Here is a 23,534-nt window from a genome sequence, read left to right on the forward strand (position 1 = left end):
TGCTGCGGCCACAACGCAGAGTACTAACCACTATACGATCACGGCGAGCTACTTGGGCTCAATGACGTACAGTGACATGAAGAAATTATAATTCGGAACACTCAGGGCTACTCCTGTGATAGGCTGAATGTGTTCATTGCTTCCTCATTCCTTATACAAAGGCTTTATCTCCTCAGTGGTTGATAGGCTGAAACCGTTTCCTGGCCGCCTGCTTGTGAACTGGCAGGAGTCAAAGATCACACATACACTGGTGGGCCTGTGATGGGACACCAATGCAGAGAAACACACCTGGCGCAGATATTCTATTCTGTTTATTAGACCTGCATCTCCCCTGTACCTCCTCAAGCCATCTGTATGTGAAGCAAGAAAGAGTTAAGGAACGGTCCATCTACACTTTTATTGGGAGGATGCTGCCGTGAGCTCCTCCCAGCTAATCACACAAACAGCAGTAAAGCAAGATAACTACACAGTTAGGGGGGACTGCATGGTTAGGTTTTTGAGGAATTATTGAAACTGACCTCAGTGACCCATAATCAGAGCTGTGGCTAATGACTGCATGCCTAATTATGATGAAGCAAGCACCATGGCTCGTAGGTGCCCCACAACACACTTTTCTTAGCTCATTGAATTAAAGTATAAACTTCTGCCATGTGTGAGTGGTAAAGGCTTGTTAATTTTGTTGCTTTTCAAATTCACGTCTGACAACAAGACGAAGGAACATTGGGGCATCAGACGCTTTGGAAAGTAGCCACCAACCGCAGAGAAAGAGAGAAAGAGGGAAAAGACAGTATGAGGTGTGGAGAAAACAGCAGCAGGTACAAGGAGCTCAAATGAGATTAATGGCGCCTAAATAGAGCACGTAAAGGAACAGTTACAAATCTAAGAAAAGGGAAAGAAAAGACTAGGAAAAAACACAGAAAGAGCTTGTAGATGAAATTCTCTTCCAGGAACAGCAGGTTAAGAGAAATTACACAGGGAGCAGTTAAGCTTGTAACACGGGGGAGAATAGAAAAGAAAATGCAGTTTTATGAAGTGTGTTTGCCTAATCCAGCTAGCACTTTTATTTTATTTCTCTATTTGCTTCTTTTATTGGTAAAGTAAGTTTCAAGTGCATGCACAGGTATGACCGAGAGAGCCAGGGTATAATAATTTGAAGCGTTTGCACCAGCGCTAATGAAGGACGAGAGTTATAGCAAAGATATGAAAGGGGGAGCAATAATAAATATGTGATATGGCAATAGTGACACCAAAATAAGCCACCTATTTATAAAACTGACATGGAAGAAATACTAAAGGTTAACTTCTGAAATTGTAGCCGATGTTAAAAAGATTCTCGTTGTCGGCAGGATTCGAACCTGCGCGGAGAGACCCCAATGGATTTCTAGTCCATCGCCTTAACCACTCGGCCACAACAACTGACTGCAAGGTGTGTGCACATAATCTGTATGCAAGTTTTCAAGGTGTCCCACAGCAAATTCCTGATATTCTGCAATGCACTTTTTAAAAATAAGGTTTTTTTCAGCAGGCACATTCTCTCTTAAAAACAAAAATTGCATGCGTATATCTCTAGTTTGGAATACCATAGGCTTGCATGCATACTCTCATGGGTCACTCAAGTTTTTTGGACCCTATTGCACTCTGTTTTCGTGCTGCTTTTAGTATATGTCCCATATTACAGAAGTCTACCATCTTTGAGTATTTGAGGCTCCTTTGTAAGTGCTTATATTTTTTCCTTGAAGAGCTATATAATAAAGGGGTCCGGGAAGGATTGCATTTATGGAAGATAAAAGAAGGCCCACTTGTCTCACCAAATGCTGTAGAGAAACCTGATGTTTTACTCATGTTATCCTTAGTTCGTTTTTGTTAGACCTTGCATTCTTAAGGTGGTCCCAACCCCACCTTATTGCTTTTCACCTCCGCATTTTGCTGTATCTTTTTGTTGGCCTTAGGACTCTGATCACTTTATCGCTACTAATCAGTGCTGAAGTGCACGTGCTTCTTCCCTAATCATGTGTATAATTGGAGTATACCTGACTGACAGATTTAATTTACTTGAAAGCCCCTTGTAAAGTGGTATACCATATACCCAGGGACTGATTGTGCCGCCCAAAGAAATAGCATTTCAAACCTGTCTCAAGCCTGCTACTGCAGTGCCTGTGCTGCAGTGTACTGCCACTTCGACTTGACATTTAAAACTACTTGCCAAGCTTTAAACTCCAATTTTATTACATATCAGTAACCCCTAAGGTAGGCCCTAGGTAGTCCTAGGGGCATCATGCTATGTAAGTAAAAGGTAAGACATGTACTGTGGTAGTTTGTATGTCCTAGTAGTATCAAACAGTCTATTAAATTTTTCACTACTGTGAGGTCTGCCCCTCTCATAGGTTAGCATTGGGTATTCCCTTATACTTTTTGGGGGGTAATTCCATATCAGAGAGGAGAAGCTTTATTTATTTATTGATAAATCCTATCTACTGGTGAGGTTGGATTTAATCTTACTATTGTATAAATGTCATTTTTAGAGAGTGAGCATTTCTCTGCACTTACTGCTCTATTTGCATTGAAACCTGTCTTCGATTGACGTCTGAATTGGGCTGCGAGACAGCTACATATGTGCATTCCCTGTAGACAGCCACAACACAGGTCACTCAACTGCAACTGCATTCATCTGCATTCTGATTGGCCTGGGGGAGAGCTCCGCTCCCCTTACCGCAAATATGTTCAAGAACGATAATTTATGTCAGTAAGTACAGTATACCTACATCTTATAATCATGTGTGTTTAAATAATTTGTTGTTAGATCGTTTAAATATTGAAAAGGATCTGTTTTTAATAGACATTTTACAAAAACAACTGGTACATTTGGGAATTCTGTAAAGGAAAAACCCAACTGCCGTGACATTGCCAACCACAATGCCGTGACTCGGATTCGAACCGAGGTTGCTGCAGCCACAACGCAGAGTACTAACCACTATACGATCACGGCGAGCTACTTGGGCTCAATAACGTACAGTGACATGAAGAAATTATAATTCGGAACACTCAGGGCTACTCCTGTGATAGGCTGAATGTGTTCATTGCTTCCTCATTCCTTATACAAAGGCTTTATCTCCTCAGTGGTTGATAGGCTGAAACCGTTTCCTGGCCGCCTGCTTGTGAACTGGCAGGAGTCAAAGATCACACATACACTGGTGGGCCTGTGATGGGACACCAATGCAGAGAAACACACCTGGCGCAGATATTCTATTCTGTTTATTAGACCTGCATCTCCCCTGTACCTCCTCAAGCCATCTGTATGTGAAGCAAGAAAGAGTTAAGGAACGGTCCATCTACACTTTTATTGGGAGGATGCTGCCGTGAGCTCCTCCCAGCTAATCACACAAACAGCAGTAAAGCAAGATAACTACACAGTTAGGGGGGACTGCATGGTTAGGTTTTTGAGGAATTATTGAAACTGACCTCAGTGACCCATAATCAGAGCTGTGGCTAATGACTGCATGCCTAATTATGATGAAGCAAGCACCATGGCTCGTAGGGGCCCCACAACACACTTTTCTTAGCTCATTGAATTAAAGTATAAACTTCTGCCATGTGTGAGTGGTAAAGGCTTGTTAATTTTGTTGCTTTTCAAATTCACGTCTGACAACAAGACGAAGGAACATTGGGGCATCAGACGCTTTGGAAAGTAGCCACCAACCGCAGAGAAAGAGAGAAAGAGGGAAAAGACAGTATGAGGTGTGGAGAAAACAGCAGCAGGTACAAGGAGCTCAAATGAGATTAATGGCGCCTAAATAGAGCACGTAAAGGAACAGTTACAAATCTAAGAAAAGGGAAAGAAAAGACTAGGAAAAAACACAGAAAGAGCTTGTAGATGAAATTCTCTTCCAGGAACAGCAGGTTAAGAGAAATTACACAGGGAGCAGTTAAGCTTGTAACACGGGGGAGAATAGAAAAGAAAATGCAGTTTTATGAAGTGTGTTTGCCTAATCCAGCTAGCACTTTTATTTTATTTCTCTATTTGCTTCTTTTATTGGTAAAGTAAGTTTCAAGTGCATGCACAGGTATGACCGAGAGAGCCAGGGTATAATAATTTGAAGCGTTTGCACCAGCGCTAATGAAGGACGAGAGTTATAGCAAAGATATGAAAGGGGGAGCGATAATAAATATGTGATATGGCAATAGTGACACCAAAATAAGCCACCTATTTATAAAACTGACATGGAAGAAATACTAAAGGTTAACTTCTGAAATTGTAGCCTATGTTAAAAAGATTCTCGTTGTCGGCAGGATTCGAACCTGCACGGGGAGACCCCAATGGATTTCTAGTCCATCGCCTTAACCACTCGGCCACAACAACTGACTGTAAGGTGTGTGCACATAATCTGTATGCAAGTTTTCAAGGTGTCCCACAGCAAATTCCTGACATTCTGCAATGCACTTTTTAAAAATAAGGTTTTTTTCAGCAGGCACATTCTCTCCTAAAAACAAAAATTGCATGCGTATATCTCTAGTTTGGAATACCATAGGCTTGCATGCATACTCTCATGGGTCACTCAAGTTTTTTGGACCCTATTGCACTCTGTTTTCGTGCTGCTTTTAGTATATGTCCCATATTAAAGAAGTCTACCATCTTTGAGTATTTGAGGCTCCTTTGTAAGTGCTTTATATTTTTTCCTTGAAGAGCTATATAATAAAGGGGTCCGGGAAGGATTGCATTTATGGAAGATAAAAGAAGGCCCACTTGTCTCACCAAATGCTGTAGAGAAACCTGATGTTTTACTCATGTTATCCTTAGTACGTTTTTGTTAGACCTTGCATTCTTAAGGTGGTCCCAACCCCACCTTATTGCTTTTCACCTCCGCATTTTGCTGCATCTTTTTGTTGGCCTTAGGACTCTGATCACTTTATCGCTACTAATCAGTGCTGAAGTGCACGTGCTTCTTCCCTAATCATGTGTATAATTGGAGTATACCTGACTGACAGATTTAATTTACTTGAAAGCCCCTTGTAAAGTGGTATACCATATACCCAGGGACTGATTGTGCCGCCCAAAGAAATAGCATTTCAAACCTGTCTCAAGCCTGCTACTGCAGTGCCTGTGCTGCAGTGTACTGCCACTTCGACTTGGCATTTAAAACTACTTGCCAAGCCTTAAACTTCAATTTTATTACATATCAGTAACCCCTAAGGTAGGCCCTAGGTAGTCCTAGGGGCATCATGCTATGTAAGTAAAAGGTAAGACATGTACTGTGGTAGTTTGTATGTCCTAGTAGTATCAAACAGTCTATTACATTTTTCACTACTGTGAGGTCTGCCCCTCTCATAGGTTAGCATTGGGTATTCCCTTATACTTTTTGGGGGGTAATTCCATATCAGAGAGGAGAAGCTTTATTTATTTATTGATAAATCCTATCTACTGGTGAGGTTGGATTTAATCTTACTATTGTATAAATGCCATTTTTAGAGAGTGAGCATTTCTCTGCACTTACTGCTCTATTTGCATTGAAACCTGTCTTCGATTGACGTCTGGATTGGGCTGCGAGACAGCTACATATGTGAATTCCCTGTAGACAGCCACAACACAGGTCACTCAACTGCAACTGCATTCATCTGCATTCTGATTGGCCTGGGGGAGAGCTCCGCTCCCCTTACCGCCAATATGTTCAAGAACGATAATTTATGTCAGTAAGTACAGTATACCTACATCTTATAATCATGTGTGTTTAAATAATTTGTTGTTAGATCGTTTAAATATTGAAAAGGATCTGTTTTTAATAGACATTTTACAAAAACAACTGGTACATTTGGGAATTCTGTAAAGGAAAAACCCAACTGCCGTGACATTGCCAACCACAATACCGTGATTCGGATTCGAACCGAGGTTGCTGCGGCCACAACGCAGAGTACTAACCACTATACGATCACGGCGAGCTACTTGGGCTCAATAATGTACAGTGACATGAAGAAATTATAATTCGGAACAATCAGGGCTACTCCTGTGATAGGCTGAATGTGTTCATTGCTTCCTCATTCCTTATACAAAGGCTTTATCTCCTCAGTGGTTGATAGGCTGAAACCGTTTCCTGGCCGCCTGCTTGTGAACTGGCAGGAGTCAAAGATCACACATACACTGGTGGGCCTGTGATGGGACACCAATGCAGAGAAACACACCTGGCGCAGATATTCTATTCTGTTTATTAGACCTGCATCTCCCCTGTACCTCCTCAAGCCATCTGTATGTGAAGCAAGAAAGAGTTAAGGAACGGTCCATCTACACTTTTATTGGGAGGATGCTGCCATGAGCTCCTCCCAGCTAATCACACAAACAGCAGTAAAGCAAGATAACTACACAGTTAGGGGGGACTGCATGGTTAGGTTTTTGAGGAATTATTGAAACTGACCTCAGTGACCCATAATCAGAGCTGTGGCTAATGACTACATGCCTAATTATGATGAAGCAAGCACCATGGCTCGTAGGGGCCCCACAACACACTTTTCTTAGCTCATTGAATTAAAGTATAAACTTCTGCCATGTGTGAGTGGTAAAGGCTTGTTAATTTTGTTGCTTTTCAAATTCACGTCTGACAACAAGACGAAGGAACATTGGGGCATCAGACGCTTTGGAAAGTAGCCACCAACCGCAGAGAAAGAGAGAAAGAGGGAAAAGACAGTATGAGGTGTGGAGAAAACAGCAGCAGGTACAAGGAGCTCAAATGAGATTAATGGCGCCTAAATAGAGCACGTAAAGGAACAGTTACAAATCTAAGAAAAGGGAAAGAAAAGACTAGGAAAAAACACAGAAAGAGCTTGTAGATGAAATTCTCTTCCAGGAACAGCAGGTTAAGAGAAATTACACAGGGAGCAGTTAAGCTTGTAACACGGGGGAGAATAGAAAAGAAAATGCAGTTTTATGAAGTGTGTTTGCCTAATCCAGCTAGCACTTTTATTTTATTTCTCTATTTGCTTCTTTTATTGGTAAAGTAAGTTTCAAGTGCATGCACAGGTATGACCGAGAGAGCCAGGGTATAATAATTTGAAGCGTTTGCACAAGCGCTAATGAAGGACGAGAGTTATAGCAAAGATATGAAAGGGGGAGCGATAATAAATATGTGATATGGCAATAGTGACACCAAAATAAGCCACCTATTTATAAAACTGACATGGAAGAAATACTAAAGGTTAACTTCTGAAATATTAGCCGATGTTAAAAAGATTCTCGTTGTCGGCAGGATTCGAACCTGCGCGGGGAGACCCCAATGGATTTCTAGTCCATCGCCTTAACCACTCGGCCACAACAACTGACTGCAAGGTGTGTGCACATAATCTGTATGCAAGTTTTCAAGGTGTCCCACAGCAAATTCCTGATATTCTGCAATGCACTTTTTAAAAATAAGGTTTTTTTCAGCAGGCACATTCTCTCCTAAAAACAAAAATTGCATGCGTATATCTCTAGTTTGGAATACCATAGGCTTGCATGCATACTCTCATGGGTCACTCAAGTTTTTTGGACCCTATTGCTCTCTGTTTTCGTGCTGCTTTTAGTATATGTCCCATATTAAAGAAGTCTACCATCTTTGAGTATTTGAGGCTCCTTTGTAAGTGCTTTATATTTTTTCCTTGAAGAGCTATATAATAAAGGGGTCCGGGAAGGATTGCATTCATGGAAGATAAAAGAAGGCCCACTTGTCTCACCAAATGCTGTAGAGAAACCTGATGTTTTACTCATGTTATCCTTAGTTCGTTTTTGTTAGACCTTGCATTCTTAAGGTGGTCCCAACCCCACCTTATTGCTTTTCACCTCCGCATTTTGCTGTATCTTTTTGTTGGCCTTAGGACTCTGATCACTTTATCGCTACTAATCAGTGCTGAAGTGCACGTGCTTCTTCCCTAATCATGTGTATAATTGGAGTATACCTGACTGACAGATTTAATTTACTTGAAAGCCCCTTGTAAAGTGGTATACCATATACCCAGGGACTGATTGTGCCGCCCAAAGAAATAGCATTTCAAACCTGTCTCAAGCCTGGTACTGCAGTGCCTGTGCTGCAGTGTACTGCCACTTCGACTTGGCATTTAAAACTACTTGCCAAGCCTTAAACTCCAATTTTATTACATATCAGTAACCCCTAAGGTAGGCCCTAGGTAGTCCTAGGGGCATCATGCTATGTAAGTAAAAGGTAAGACATGTACTGTGGTAGTTTGTATGTCCTAGTAGTATCAAACAGTCTATTACATTTTTCACTACTGTGAGGTCTGCCCCTCTCATAGGTTAGCATTGGGTATTCCCTTATACTTTTTGGGGGGTAATTCCATATCAGAGAGGAGAAGCTTTATTTATTTATTGATAAATCATATCTACTGGTGAGGTTGGATTTAATCTTACTATTGTATAAATGCCATTTTTAGAGAGTGAGCATTTCTCTGCACTTACTGCTCTATTTGCATTGAAACCTGTCTTCGATTGACGTCTGGATTGGGCTGCGAGACAGCGACATATGTGCATTCCCTGTAGACAGCCACAACACAGGTCACTCAACTGCAACTGCATTCATCTGCATTCTGATTGGCCTGGGGGAGAGCTCCGCTCCCCTTACCGCCAATATGTTCAAGAACGATAATTTATGTCAGTAAGTACAGTATACCTACATCTTATAATCATGTGTGTTTAAATAATTTGTTGTTAGATCGTTTAAATATTGAAAAGGATCTGTTTTTAATAGACATTTTACAAAAACAACTGGTACATTTGGGAATTCTGTAAAGGAAAAACCCAACTGCCGTGACATTGCCAACCACAATGCCGTGACTCGGATTCGAACTAAGGTTGCTGCGGCCACAACGCAGAGTACTAACCACTATACGATCACGGCGAGCTACTTGGGCTCAATAATGTACAGTGACATGAAGAAATTATAATTCGGAACAATCAGGGCTACTCCTGTGATAGGCTGAATGTGTTCATTGCTTCCTCATTCATTATACAAAGGCTTTATCTCCTCAGTGGTTGATAGGCTGAAACCGTTTCCTGGCCGCCTGCTTGTGAACTGGCAGGAGTCAAAGATCACACATAAACTGGTGGGCCTGTGATGGGACACCAATGCAGAGAAACACACCTGGCGCAGATATTCTATTCTGTTTATTAGACCTGCATCTCCCCTGTACCTCCTCAAGCCATCTGTATGTGAAGCAAGAAAGAGTTAAGGAACTGTCCATCTACACTTTTATTGGGAGGATGCTGCCATGAGCTCCTCCCAGCTAATCACACAAACAGCAGTAAAGCAAGATAACTACACAGTTAGGGGGGACTGCATGGTTAGGTTTTTGAGGAATTATTGAAACTGACCTCAGTGACCCATAATCAGAGCTGTGGCTAATGACTGCATGCCTAATTATGATGAAGCAAGCACCATGGCTCGTAGGGGCCCCACAACACACTTTTCTTAGCTCATTGAATTAAAGTATAAACTTCTGCCATGTGTGAGTGGTAAAGGCTTGTTAATTTTGTTGCTTTTCAAATTCACGTCTGACAACAAGACGAAGGAACATTGGGGCATCAGACGCTTTGGAAAGTAGCCACCAACCGCAGAGAAAGAGAGAAAGAGGGAAAAGACAGTATGAGGTGTGGAGAAAACAGCAGCAGGTACAAGGAGCTCAAATGAGATTAATGACGCCTAAATAGAGCATGTAAAGGAACAGTTACAAATCTAAGAAAAGGGAAAGAAAAGACTAGGAAAAAACACAGAAAGAGCTTGTAGATGAAATTCTCTTCCAGGAACAGCAGGTTAAGAGAAATTACACAGGGAGCAGTTAAGCTTGTAACACGGGGGAGAATAGAAAAGAAAATGCAGTTTTATGAAGTGTGTTTGCCTAATCCAGCTAGCACTTTTATTTTATTTCTCTATTTGCTTCTTTTATTGGTAAAGTAAGTTTCAAGTGCATGCACAGGTATGACCGAGAGAGCCAGGGTATAATAATTTGAAGCGTTTGCACCAGCGCTAATGAAGGACGAGAGTTATAGCAAAGATATGAAAGGGGGAGCGATAATAAATATGTGATATGGCAATAGTGACACCAAAATAAGCCACCTATTTATAAAACTGACATGGAAGAAATACTAAAGGTTAACTTCTGAAATTGTAGCCGATGTTAAAAAGATTCTCGTTGTCGGCAGGATTCGAACCTGCGCGGGGAGACCCCAATGGATTTCTAGTCCATCGCCTTAACCACTCGGCCACAACAACTGACTGCAAGGTGTGTGCACATAATCTGTATGCAAGTTTTCAAGGTGTCCCACAGCAAATTCCTGATATTCTGCAATGCACTTTTTAAAAATAAGGTTTTTTTCAGCAGGCACATTCTCTCCTAAAAACAAAAATTGCATGCGTATATCTCTAGTTTGGAATACCATAGGCTTGCATGCATACTCTCATGGGTCACTCAAGTTTTTTGGACCCTATTGCACTCTGTTTTCGTGCTGCTTTTAGTATATGTCCCATATTAAAGTAGTCTACCATCTTTGAGTATTTGAGGCTCCTTTGTAGTGCTTTATATTTTTTCCTTGAAGAGCTATATAATAAAGGGGTCCGGGAAGGATTGCATTTATGGAAGATAAAAGAAGGCCCACTTGTCTCACCAAATGCTGTAGAGAAACCTGATGTTTTACTCATGTTATCCTTAGTTCGTTTTTGTTAGACCTTGCAGTCTTAAGGTGGTCCCAACCCCACCTTATTGCTTTTCACCTCCGCATTTTGCTGTATCTTTTTGTTGGCCTTAGGACTCTGATCACTTTATCGCTACTAATCAGTGCTGAAGTGCACGTGCTTCTTCCCTAATCATGTGTATAATTGGAGTATACCTGACTGACAGATTTAATTTACTTGAAAGCCCCTTGTAAAGTGTTATACCATATACCCAGGGACTGATTGTGCCGCCCAAAGAAATAGCATTTCAAACCTGTCTCAAGCCTGCTACTGCAGTGCCTGTGCTGCAGTGTACTGCCACTTCGACTTGGCATTTAAAACTACTTGCCAAGCCTTAAACTCCAATTTTATTACATATCAGTAACCCCTAAGGTAGGCCCTAGGTAATCCTAGGGGCATCATGCTATGTAAGTAAAAGGTAAGACATGTACTGTGGTAGTTTGTATGTCCTAGTAGTATCAAACAGTCTATTACATTTTTCACTACTGTGAGGTCTGCCTCTCTCATAGGTTAGCATTGGGTATTCCCTTATACTTTTTGGGGGGTAATTCCATATCAGAGAGGAGAAGCTTTATTTATTTATTGATAAATCCTATCAACTGGTGAGGTTGGATTTAATCTTACTATTGTATAAATGCCATTTTTAGAGAGTGAGCATTTCTCTGCACTTACTGCTCTATTTGCATTGAAACCTGTCTTCGATTGACGTCTGGATTGGGCTGCGAGACAGCTACATATGTGCATTCCCTGTAGACAGCCACAACACAGGTCACTCAACTGCAACTGCATTCATCTGCATTCTGATTGGCCTGGGGGAGAGCTCCGCTCCCCTTACCGCAAATATGTTCAAGAATGATAATTTATGTCAGTAAGTACAGTATACCTACATCTTATAATCATGTGTGTTTAAATAATTTGTTGTTAGATCAATTAAATATTGAAAAGGATCTGTTTTTAATAGACATTTTACAAAAACAACTGGTACATTTGGGAATTCTGTAAAGGAAAAACCCAACTGCCGTGACATTGCCAACCACAATGCCGTGACTCTGATTCGAACCGAGGTTGCTGCGGCAACAACGCAGAGTACTAACCACTATACGATCACGGCGAGCTACTTGGGCTCAATAACATACAGTGACATGAAGAAATTATAATTCGGAACAATCAGGGCTACTCCTGTGATAGGCTGAATGTGTTCATTGCTTCCTCATTCCTTATACAAAGGCTTTATCTCCTCAGTGGTTGATAGGCTGAAACCGTTTCCTGGCCGCCTGCTTGTGAACTGGCAGGAGTCAAAGATCACACATACACTGGTGGGCCTGTGATGGGACACCAATGCAGAGAAACACACCTGGCGCAGATATTCTATTCTGTTTATTAGACCTGCATCTCCCCTGTACCTCCTCAAGCCATCTGTATGTGAAGCAAGAAAGAGTTAAGGAACGGTCCATCTACACTTTTATTGGGAGGATGCTGCCGTGAGCTCCTCCCAGCTAATCACACAAACAGCAGTAAAGCAAGATAACTACACAGTTAGGGGGGACTGCATGGTTAGGTTTTTGAGGAATTATTGAAACTGACCTCAGTGACCCATAATCAGAGCTGTGGCTAATGACTGCATGCCTAATTATGATGAAGCAAGCACCATGGCTCGTAGGGGCCCCACAACACACTTTTCTTAGCTCATTGAATTAAAGTATAAACTTCTGCCATGTGTGAGTGGTAAAGGCTTGTTAATTTTGTTGCTTTTCAAATTCACGTCTGACAACAAGACGAAGGAACATTGGGGCATCAGACGCTTTGGAAAGTAGCCACCAACCGCAGAGAAAGAGAGAAAGAGGGAAAAGACAGTATGAGGTGTGGAGAAAACAGCAGCAGAGGCAAGGAGCTCAAATGAGATTAATGGCGCCTAAATAGAGCACGTAAAGGAACAGTTACAAATCTAAGAAAAGGGAAAGAAAAGACTAGGAAAAAACACAGAAAGAGCTTGTAGATGAAATTCTCTTCCAGGAACAGCAGGTTAAGAGAAATTACACAGGGAGCAGTTAAGCTTGTAACACGGGGGAGAATAGAAAAGAAAATGCAGTTTTATGAAGTGTGTTTGCCTAATCCAGCTAGCACTTTTATTTTATTTCTCTATTTGCTTCTTTTATTGGTAAAGTAAGTTTCAAGTGCATGCACAGGTATGACCGAGAGAGTCAGGGTATAATAATTTGAAGCGTTTGCACCAGCGCTAATGAAGGACGAGAGTTATAGCAAAGATATGAAAGGGGGAGCGATAATAAATATGTGATATGGCAATAGTGACACCAAAATAAGCCACCTATTTATAAAACTGACATGGAAGAAATACTAAAGGTTAACTTCTGAAATTGTAGCCGATGTTAAAAAGATTCTCGTTGTCGGCAGGATTCGAACCTGCGCGGGGAGACCCCAATGGATTTCTAGTCCATCGCCTTAACCACTCGGCCACAACAACTGACTGCAAGGTGTGTGCACATAATCTGTATGCAAGTTTTCAAGGTGTCCCACAGCAAATTCCTGATATTCTGCAATGCACTTTTTAAAAATAAGGTTTTTTTCAGCAGGCACATTCTCTCCTAAAAACAAAAATTGCATGCGTATATCTCTAGTTTGGAATACCATAGGCTTGCATGCATACTCTCATGGGTCACTCAAGTTTTTTGGACCCTATTGCACTCTGTTTTCGTGCTGCTTTTAGTATATGTCCCATATTAAAGAAGTCTACCATCTTTGAGTATTTGAGGCTCCTTTGTAAGTGCTTTATATTTTTTCCTTGAAGAGCTATATAATAAAGGGGTCCGGGAAGGATTGCATTTATGGAAGATAAAAGAAGGCCCACTTGTCTCACCAAATGCTGTAGAGAAACCTGATGTTTTACTCATGTTATCCTTAGTTCGTTTTTGTTAGACCTTGCATTCTTAAGGTGGTCCCAACCCCACCTTATTGCTTTTCACCTCCGCATTTTGCTGTATCTTTTTGTTGGCCTTAGGACTCTGATCACTTTATCGCTACTAATCAGTGCTGAAGTGCACGTGCTTCTTCCCTAATCATGTGTATAATTGGAGTATACCTGACTGACAGATTTAATTTACTTGAAAGCCCCTTGTAAAGTGGTATACCATATACCCAGGGACTGATTGTGCCGCCCAAAGAAATAGCATTTCAAACCTGTCTCAAGCCTGCTACTGCAGTGCCTGTGCTGCAGTGTACTGCCACTTCGACTTGGCATTTAAAACTACTTGCCAAGCCTTAAACTCCAATTTTATTACATATCAGTAACCCCTAAGGTAGGCCCTAGGTAGTCCTAGGGGCATCATGCTATGTAAGTAAAAGGTAAGACATGTACTGTGGTAGTTTGTATGTCCTAGTAGTATCAAACAGTCTATTACATTTTTCACTACTGTGAGGTCTGCCCCTCTCATAGGTTAGCATTGGGTATTCCCTTATACTTTTGGGGGGGTAATTCCATATCAGAGAGGAGAAGCTTTATTTATTTATTGATAAATCCTATCTACTGGTGAGGTTGGATTTAATCTTACTATTGTATAAATGCCATTTTTAGAGAGTGAGCATTTCTCTGCACTTACTGCTCTATTTGCATTGAAACCTGTCTTCGATTGACGTCTGGATTGGGCTGCGAGACAGCTACATATGTGCATTCCCTGTAGACAGCCACAACACAGGTCACTCAACTGCAACTGCATTCATCTGCATTCTGATTGGCCTGGGGGAGAGCTCCGCTCCCCTTACCGCAAATATGTTCAAGAATGATAATTTATGTCAGTAAGTACAGTATACCTACATCTTATAATCATGTGTGTTTAAATAATTTGTTGTTAGATCAATTAAATATTGAAAAGGATCTGTTTTTAATAGACATTTTACAAAAACAACTGGTACATTTGGGAATTCTGTAAAAGAAAAACCCAACTGCCGTGACATTGCCAACCACAATGCCGTGACTCGGATTCTAACCGAGGTTGATGCGGCCACAACGCAGAGTACTAACCACTATACGATCACGGCGAGCTACTTGGGCTCAATAACGTACAGTGACATGAAGAAATTATAATTCGGAACACTCAGGGCTACTCCTGTGATAGGCTGAATGTGTTCATTGCTTCCTCATTCCTTATACAAAGGCTTTATCTCCTCAGTGGTTGATAGGCTGAAACCGTTTCCTGGCAGCCTGCTTGTGAACTGGCAGGAGTCAAAGATCACACATACACTGGTGGGCCTGTGATGGGACACCAATGCAGAGAAACACACCTGGCGCAGATATTCTATTCTGTTTATTAGACCTGCATCTCCCCTGTACCTCCTCAAGCCATCTGTATGTGAAGCAAGAAAGAGTTAAGGAACGGTCCATCTACACTTTTATTGGGAGGATGCTGCCGTGAGCTCCTCCTAGCTAATCACACAAACAGCAGTAAAGCAAGATAACTACACAGTTAGGGGGGACTGCATGGTTAGGTTTTTGAGGAATTATTGAAACTGACCTCAGTGACCCATAATCAGATCTGTGGCTAATGACTGCATGCCTAATTATGATGAAGCAAGCACCATGGCTCGTAGGGGCCCCACAACACACTTTTCTTAGCTCATTGAATTAAAGTATAAACTTCTGCCATGTGTGAGTGGTAAAGGCTTGTTAATTTTGTTGCTTTTCAAATTCACGTCTGACAACAAGACGAAGGAACATTGGGGCATCAGACGCTTTGGAAAGTAGCCACCAGCCGCAGAGAAAGAGAGAAAGATGGAAAAGACAGTATGAGGTGTGGAGAAAACAGCAGCAGGTACAAGGAGCTCAAATGAGATTAATGGCGCCTAAATAGAGCACGTAAAGGAACAGTTACAAATCTAAGAAAAGGGAAAGAAAAGACTAGGAAAAAACACAGAAAGAGCTTGTAGATGAAATTCTCTTCCAGGAACAGCAGGTTAAGAGAAATTACACAGGGAGCAGTTAAGCTTGTAACACGGGGGAGAATAGAAAAGAAAATGCAGTTTTATGAAGTGTGTTTGCCTAATCCAGCTAGCACTTTTATTTTATTTCTCTATTTGCTTCTTTTATTGGTAAAGTAAGTTTCAAGTGCATGCACAGGTATGACCGAGAGAGCCAGGGTATAATAATTTGAAGCGTTTGCACCAGCGCTAATGAAGGACGAGAGTTATAGCAAAGATATGAAAGGGGGAGCGATAATAAATATGTGATATGACAATAGTGACACCAAAATAAGCTTCCTATTTATAAAACTGACATGGAAGAAATACTAAAGGTTAACTTCTGAAATTGTAGCCGATGTTAAAAAGATTCTCGTTGTCGGCAGGATTCGAACCTGCGCGGGGAGACCCCAATGGATTTCTAGTCCATCGCCTTAACCACTCGGCCACAACAACTGACTGCAAGGTGTGTGCACATAATCTGTATGCAAGTTTTCAAGGTGTCCCACAGCAAATTCCTGATATTCTGCAGTGCACTTTTTAAAAATAAGGTTTTTTTCAGCAGGCACATTCTCTCCTAAAAACAAAAATTGCATGCGTATATCTCTAGTTTGGAATACCATAGGCTTGCATGCATACTCTCATGGGTCACTCAAGTTTTTTGGACCCTATTGCACTCTGTTTTCGTGCTGCTTTTAGTATATGTCCCATATTAAAGAAGTCTACCATCTTTGAGTATTTGAGGCTCCTTTGTAAGTGCTTTATATTTTTTCCTTGAAGAGCTATATAATAAAGGGGTCCGGGAAGGATTGCATTTATGGAAGATAAAAGAAGGCCCACTTGTCTCACCAAATGCTGTAGAGAAACCTGATGTTTTACTCATGTTATCCTTAGTTCGTTTTTGTTAGACCTTGCATTCTTAAGGTGGTCCCAACCCCACCTTATTGCTTTTCACCTCCGCATTTTGCTGTATCTTTTTGTTGGCCTTAGGACTCTGATCACTTTATCGCTAGTAATCAGTGCTGAAGTGCACGTGCTTCTTCCCTAATCATGTGTATAATTGGAGTATACCTGACTGACAGATTTAATTTACTTGAAAGCCCCTTGTAAAGTGGTATACCATATACCCAGGGACTGATTGTGCCGCCCAAAGAAATAGCATTTCAAACCTGTCTCAAGCCTGCTACTGCAGTGCCTGTGCTGCAGTGTACTGCCACTTCGACTTGGCATTTAAAACTACTTGCCAAGCCTTAAACTCCAATTTTATTACATATCAGTAACCCCTAAGGTAGGCCCTAGGTAGTCCTAGGGGCATCATGCTATGTAAGTAAAAGGTAAGACATGTATTGTGGTAGTTTGTATGTCCTAGTAGTATCAAACAGTCTATTACATTTTTCACTACTGTGAGGTCTGCCCCTCTCATAGGTTAGCATTGGGTATTCCCTTATACTTTTTGGGGGGTAATTCCATATCAGAGAGGAGAAGCTTTATTTATTTATTGATAAATCCTATCTACTGGTGAGGTTGGATTTAATCTTACTATTGTATAAATGCCATTTTTAGAGAGTGAGCATTTCTCTGCACTTACTGCTCTATTTGCATTGAAACCTGTCTTCGATTGACGTCTGGATTGGGCTGCGAGACAGCTACATATGTGCATTCCCTGTAGACAGCCACAACACAGGTCACTCAACTGCAACTGCATTCATCTGCATTCGGATTGGCCTGGGGGAGAGCTCCGCTCCCCTTACCGCAAATATGTTCAAGAACGATAATTTATGTCAGTAAGTACAGTATACCTACATCTTATAATCATGTGTGTTTAAATAATTTGTTGTTAGATCGTTTAAATATTGAAAAGGATCTGTTTTAATAGACATTTTACAAAAACAACTGGTACATTTGGGAATTCTGTAAAGGAAAAACCCAACTGCCGTGACATTGCCAACCACAATGCCGTGACTCGGATTCGAACCGAGGTTGCTGCGGCCACAACGCAGAGTACTAACCACTATACGATCACGGCGAGCTACTTGGGCTCAATAACGTACAGTGACATGAAGAAATTATAATTCGGAACACTCAGGGCTACTCCTGTGATAGGCTGAATGTGTTCATTGCTTCCTCATTCCTTATACAAAGGCTTTATCTCCTCAGTGGTTGATAGGCTGAAACCGTTTCCTGGCCGCCTGCTTGTGAACTGGCAGGAGTCAAAGATCACACATACACTGGTGGGCCTGTGATGGGACACCAATGCAGAGAAACACACCTGGCGCATATATTCTATTCTGTTTATTAGACCTGCATCTCCCCTGTACCTCCTCAAGCCATCTGTATGTGAAGCAAGAAAGAGTTAAGGAACGGTCCATCTACACTTTTATTGGGAGGATGCTGCCGTGAGCTCCTCCCAGCTAATCACACAAACAGCAGTAAAGCAAGATAACTACACAGTTAGGGGGGGACTGCATGGTTAGGTTTTTGAGGAATTATTGAAACTGACCTCAGTGACCCATAATCAGAGCTGTGGCTAATGACTGCATGCCTAATTATGATGAAGCAAGCACCATGGCTCGTAGGGGCCCAACAACACACTTTTCTTAGCTCATTGAATTAAAGTATAAACTTCTGCCATGTGTGAGTGGTAAAGGCTTGTTAATTTTGTTGCTTTTCAAATTCACGTCTGACAACAAGACGAAGGAACATTGGGGCATCAGACGCTTTGGAAAGTAGCCACCAACCGCAGAGAAAGAGAGAAAGAGGGAAAAGACAGTATGAGGTGTGGAGAAAACAGCAGCAGGTACAAGGAGCTCAAATGAGATTAATGGCGCCTAAATAGAGCACGTAAAGGAACAGTTACAAATCTAAGAAAAGGGAAAGAAAAGACTAGGAAAAAACACAGAAAGAGCTTGTAGATGAAATTCTCTTCCAGGAACAGCAGGTTAAGAGAAATTACACAGGGAGCACTTAAGCTTGTAACACGGGGGAGAATAGAAAAGAAAATGCAGTTTTATGAAGTGTGTTTGCCTAATCCAGCTAGCACTTTTATTTTATTTCTCTATTTGCTTCTTTTATTGGTAAAGTAAGTTTCAAGTGCATGCACAGGTATGACCGAGAGAGCCAGGGTATAATAATTTGAAGCGTTTGCTCCAGCGCTAATGAAGGACGAGAGTTATAGCAAAGATATGAAAGGGGGAGCGATAATAAATATGTGATATGGCAATAGTGACACCAAAATAAGCCACCTATTTATAAAACTGACATGGAAGAAATACTAAAGGTTAACTTCTGAAATTGTAGCCGATGTTAAAAAGATTCTTGTTGTCGGCAGGATTCGAACCTGCGCAGGGAGACCCCAATGGATTTCTAGTCCATCGCCTTAACCACTCGGCCACAACAACTGACTGCAAGGTGTGTGCACGTAATCTGTATGCAAGTTTTCAAGGTGTCCCACAGCAAATTCCTGATATTCTGCAATGCACTTTTTAAAAATAAGGTTTTTTTCAGCAGGCACATTCTCTCCTAAAAACAAAAATTGCATGCGTATATCTCTAGTTTGGAATACCATAGGCTTGCATGCATACTCTCATGGGTCACTCAAGTTTTTTGGACCCTATTGCACTCTGTTTTCGTGCTGCTTTTAGTATATGTCCCATATTAAAGAAGTCTACCATCTTTGAGTATTTGAGGCTCCTTTGTAAGTGCTTTATATTTTTTCCTTGAAGAGCTATATAATAAAGGGGTCCGGGAAGGATTGCATTTATGGAAGATAAAAGAAGGCCCACTTGTCTCACCAAATGCTGTAGAGAAACCTGATGTTTTACTCATGTTATCCTTAGTTCGTTTTTGTTAGACCTTGCATTCTTAAGGTGGTCCCAACCCCACCTTATTGCTTTTCACCTCCGCATTTTGCTGTATCTTTTTGTTGGCCTTAGGACTCTGATCACTTTATCGCTACTAATCAGTGCTGAAGTGCACGTGCTTCTTCCCTAATCATGTGTATAATTGGAGTATACCTGACTGACAGATTTAATTTACTTGAAAGCCCCTTGTAAAGTGGTATACCATATACCCAGGGACTGATTGTGCCGCCCAAAGAAATAGCATTTCAAACCTGTCTCAAGCCTGCTACTGCAGTGCCTGTGCTGCAGTGTACTGCCACTTCGACTTGGCATTTAAAACTACTTGCCAAGCCTTAAACTCCAATTTTATTACATATCAGTAACCCCTAAGGTAGGCCCTAGGTAGTCCTAGGGGCATCATGCTATGTAAGTAAAAGGTAAGACATGTATTGTGGTAGTTTGTATGTCCTAGTAGTATCAAACAGTCTATTACATTTTTCACTACTGTGAGGTCTGCCCCTCTCATAGGTTAGCATTGGGTATTCCCTTATACTTTTTGGGGGGTAATTCCATATCAGAGAGGAGAAGCTTTATTTATTTATTGATAAATCCTATCTACTGGTGAGGTTGGATTTAATCTTACTATTGTATAAATGCCATTTTTAGAGAGTGAGCATTTCTCTGCACTTACTGCTCTATTTGCATTGAAACCTGTCTTCGATTGACGTCTGGATTGGGCTGCGAGACAGCTACATATGTGCATTCCCTGTAGACAGCCACAACACAGGTCACTCAACTGCAACTGCATTCATCTGCATTCGGATTGGCCTGGGGGAGAGCTCCGCTCCCCTTACCGCAAATATGTTCAAGAACGATAATTTATGTCAGTAAGTACAGTATACCTACATCTTATAATCATGTGTGTTTAAATAATTTGTTGTTAGATCGTTTAAATATTGAAAAGGATCTGTTTTAATAGACATTTTACAAAAACAACTGGTACATTTGGGAATTCTGTAAAGGAAAAACCCAACTGCCGTGACATTGCCAACCACAATGCCGTGACTCGGATTCGAACCGAGGTTGCTGCGGCCACAACGCAGAGTACTAACCACTATACGATCACGGCGAGCTACTTGGGCTCAATAACGTACAGTGACATGAAGAAATTATAATTCGGAACACTCAGGGCTACTCCTGTGATAGGCTGAATGTGTTCATTGCTTCCTCATTCCTTATACAAAGGCTTTATCTCCTCAGTGGTTGATAGGCTGAAACCGTTTCCTGGCCGCCTGCTTGTGAACTGGCAGGAGTCAAAGATCACACATACACTGGTGGGCCTGTGATGGGACACCAATGCAGAGAAACACACCTGGCGCATATATTCTATTCTGTTTATTAGACCTGCATCTCCCCTGTACCTCCTCAAGCCATCTGTATGTGAAGCAAGAAAGAGTTAAGGAACGGTCCATCTACACTTTTATTGGGAGGATGCTGCCGTGAGCTCCTCCCAGCTAATCACACAAACAGCAGTAAAGCAAGATAACTACACAGTTAGGGGGGACTGCATGGTTAGGTTTTTGAGGAATTATTGAAACTGACCTCAGTGACCCATAATCAGAGCTGTGGCTAATGACTGCATGCCTAATTATGATGAAGCAAGCACCATGGCTCGTAGGGGCCCAACAACACACTTTTCTTAGCTCATTGAATTAAAGTATAAACTTCTGCCATGTGTGAGTGGTAAAGGCTTGTTAATTTTGTTGCTTTTCAAATTCACGTCTGACAACAAGACGAAGGAACATTGGGGCATCAGACGCTTTGGAAAGTAGCCACCAACCGCAGAGAAAGAGAGAAAGAGGGAAAAGACAGTATGAGGTGTGGAGAAAACAGCAGCAGGTACAAGGAGCTCAAATGAGATTAATGGCGCCTAAATAGAGCACGTAAAGGAACAGTTACAAATCTAAGAAAAGGGAAAGAAAAGACTAGGAAAAAACACAGAAAGAGCTTGTAGATGAAATTCTCTTCCAGGAACAGCAGGTTAAGAGAAATTACACAGGGAGCACTTAAGCTTGTAACACGGGGGAGAATAGAAAAGAAAATGCAGTTTTATGAAGTGTGTTTGCCTAATCCAGCTAGCACTTTTATTTTATTTCTCTATTTGCTTCTTTTATTGGTAAAGTAAGTTTCAAGTGCATGCACAGGTATGACCGAGAGAGCCAGGGTATAATAATTTGAAGCGTTTGCACCAGCGCTAATGAAGGACGAGAGTTATAGCAAAGATATGAAAGGGGGAGCGATAATAAATATGTGATATGGCAATAGTGACACCAAAATAAGCCACCTATTTATAAAACTGACATGGAAGAAATACTAAAGGTTAACTTCTGAAATTGTAGCCGATGTTAAAAAGATTCTTGTTGTCGGCAGGATTCGAACCTGCGCAGGGAGACCCCAATGGATTTCTAGTCCATCGCCTTAACCACTCGGCCACAACAACTGACTGCAAGGTGTGTGCACGTAATCTGTATGCAAGTTTTCAAGGTGTCCCACAGCAAATTCCTGATATTCTGCAATGCACTTTTTAAAAATAAGGTTTTTTTCAGCAGGCACATTCTCTCCTAAAAACAAAAATTGCATGCGTATATCTCTAGTTTGGAATACCATAGGCTTGCATGCATACTCTCATGGGTCACTCAAGTTTTTTGGACCCTATTGCACTCTGTTTTCGTGCTGCTTTTAGTATATGTCCCATATTAAAGAAGTCTACCATCTTTGAGTATTTGAGGCTCCTTTGTAAGTGCTTTATATTTTTTCCTTGAAGAGCTATATAATAAAGGGGTCCGGGAAGGATTCCATTTATGGAAGATAAAAGAAGGCCCACTTGTCTCACCAAATGCTGTAGAGAAACCTGATGTTTTACTCATGTTATCCTTAGTTCGTTTTTGTTAGACCTTGCATTCTTAAGGTGGTCCCAACCCCACCTTATTGCTTTTCACCTCCGCATTTTGCTGTATCTTTTTGTTGGCCTTAGGACTCTGATCACTTTATCGCTACTAATCAGTGCTGAAGTGCACGTGCTTCTTCCCTAATGCTATGCTATGCTATAGTGATTTATATAGCGCACCGCTGCCTCAGCAAAGGGGCGTCCCGGCGCTGCGGAAGGACAGATTACAGTGAGGTGGAGACGCTAAGGAGGGAACTATTGTTGAAAGAGGTGTGTTTTGATAGCCTTTCTGAAGACTAGGAGATCCTGAATCCCGCGGATAGCTTCAGGGAGACTGTTCCATAGCTTGGCCGCTAGGAAACTGAAAGAGCGGCCGCCCACTCTAGCCAGTCTGGTGCGGGGGACAATCGCAAGATGCTGCCCCTCTGACCGGAGTAATCTCCTAGGGATGTACTTTGACAGAAGTGGGCGAAGCATAGGGGGGGAGGAGGTTTTAAGAATTTTGAAGGCGAAGCACAATGCTTTGAACTGGACCCTTTTGCCCACCGGGAGCCAATGCAGTTTCTTCAAGGTTCCCGATATAGAGGAATGGCGCGGGAGACCAACCAGAGCCCTGGCGGCCACATTCTGAACTCTTTGCAATCTAGTGATTTCAGCTAGGTTAGCTCCCAATAAAAGGGAACTCGCATAGTCCAGTCTGGAGAGAATGGTCGCCTGGATGATAAGTTGACGAGTGCGGCAATCAAAGAACTTCAGAATGGGCCTGATGTTACGCAAAACGCCAAAGCATGTGGCGGCAACTTTTTTGGTGTGGTGCGTGAATTTTAAAGCAGAGTCCACCCAAACTCCCAGGTTTTTGACACATTCCTTAGGCGTAGGGGGAGGGCCTAGCACATCCGGCCACCAGTTGTCACCCCAGGACGCGGTGTTTTTGCCCAGGAGGAGAATCTCCGTTTTCCCGGCGTTTAGTTGAAGAAAATTCGCCGTCATCCAGTTGGTGATGTCGGTGAGTGTCTGTCTGAAGTGTTGAGCCTCCAGACCACTGTTGTCATTAAGTGACACCACCAACTGGGTGTCGTC

The 23,534-nt window shown here is 41.8% G+C and overlaps 12 non-coding genes across 12 annotated transcripts in view; all 12 read right to left on the bottom strand.

Moving 5' to 3' along the window:
- TRNAH-GUG (transfer RNA histidin (anticodon GUG)) overlaps window positions 1–45 on the bottom strand; it is a 72-nt gene extending 27 nt beyond the window's left edge. The window contains exon 1 of the tRNA in view: window positions 1–45. This exon is cut by the window's left edge and continues 27 nt beyond it. This is a non-coding gene — a tRNA (tRNA-His).
- Window positions 46–1,334: 1,289 nt separating this feature from the next.
- On the bottom strand, window positions 1,335–1,416 carry TRNAS-AGA (transfer RNA serine (anticodon AGA)). The gene has a single exon. It is a non-coding gene; the product is annotated as a tRNA-Ser (tRNA).
- Window positions 1,417–2,914: 1,498 nt separating this feature from the next.
- TRNAH-GUG (transfer RNA histidin (anticodon GUG)) lies at window positions 2,915–2,986 on the bottom strand. The gene has a single exon. It is a non-coding gene; the product is annotated as a tRNA-His (tRNA).
- Window positions 2,987–4,275: 1,289 nt separating this feature from the next.
- TRNAS-AGA (transfer RNA serine (anticodon AGA)) lies at window positions 4,276–4,357 on the bottom strand. Its single transcript has one exon. It is a non-coding gene; the product is annotated as a tRNA-Ser (tRNA).
- A 2,860-nt stretch (window positions 4,358–7,217) lies between these two features.
- Window positions 7,218–7,299, bottom strand: TRNAS-AGA (transfer RNA serine (anticodon AGA)). Its single transcript has one exon. It is a non-coding gene; the product is annotated as a tRNA-Ser (tRNA).
- Window positions 7,300–10,159: 2,860 nt separating this feature from the next.
- Window positions 10,160–10,241, bottom strand: TRNAS-AGA (transfer RNA serine (anticodon AGA)). Its single transcript has one exon. It is a non-coding gene; the product is annotated as a tRNA-Ser (tRNA).
- A 2,859-nt stretch (window positions 10,242–13,100) lies between these two features.
- On the bottom strand, window positions 13,101–13,182 carry TRNAS-AGA (transfer RNA serine (anticodon AGA)). The gene has a single exon. It is a non-coding gene; the product is annotated as a tRNA-Ser (tRNA).
- A 2,860-nt stretch (window positions 13,183–16,042) lies between these two features.
- TRNAS-AGA (transfer RNA serine (anticodon AGA)) lies at window positions 16,043–16,124 on the bottom strand. Its single transcript has one exon. It is a non-coding gene; the product is annotated as a tRNA-Ser (tRNA).
- Window positions 16,125–17,622: 1,498 nt separating this feature from the next.
- On the bottom strand, window positions 17,623–17,694 carry TRNAH-GUG (transfer RNA histidin (anticodon GUG)). Its single transcript has one exon. It is a non-coding gene; the product is annotated as a tRNA-His (tRNA).
- A 1,290-nt stretch (window positions 17,695–18,984) lies between these two features.
- TRNAS-AGA (transfer RNA serine (anticodon AGA)) lies at window positions 18,985–19,066 on the bottom strand. The gene has a single exon. It is a non-coding gene; the product is annotated as a tRNA-Ser (tRNA).
- Window positions 19,067–20,564: 1,498 nt separating this feature from the next.
- TRNAH-GUG (transfer RNA histidin (anticodon GUG)) lies at window positions 20,565–20,636 on the bottom strand. The gene has a single exon. It is a non-coding gene; the product is annotated as a tRNA-His (tRNA).
- A 1,289-nt stretch (window positions 20,637–21,925) lies between these two features.
- On the bottom strand, window positions 21,926–22,007 carry TRNAS-AGA (transfer RNA serine (anticodon AGA)). Its single transcript has one exon. It is a non-coding gene; the product is annotated as a tRNA-Ser (tRNA).
- Between the last annotated feature and the right edge of the window lie 1,527 nt (window positions 22,008–23,534).

This window comes from Lissotriton vulgaris, chromosome 1_1 (genome assembly GCF_964263255.1).
Source record: "Lissotriton vulgaris chromosome 1_1, aLisVul1.2, whole genome shotgun sequence".
NCBI classification, from domain to species: domain Eukaryota; kingdom Metazoa; phylum Chordata; class Amphibia; order Caudata; family Salamandridae; genus Lissotriton; species Lissotriton vulgaris.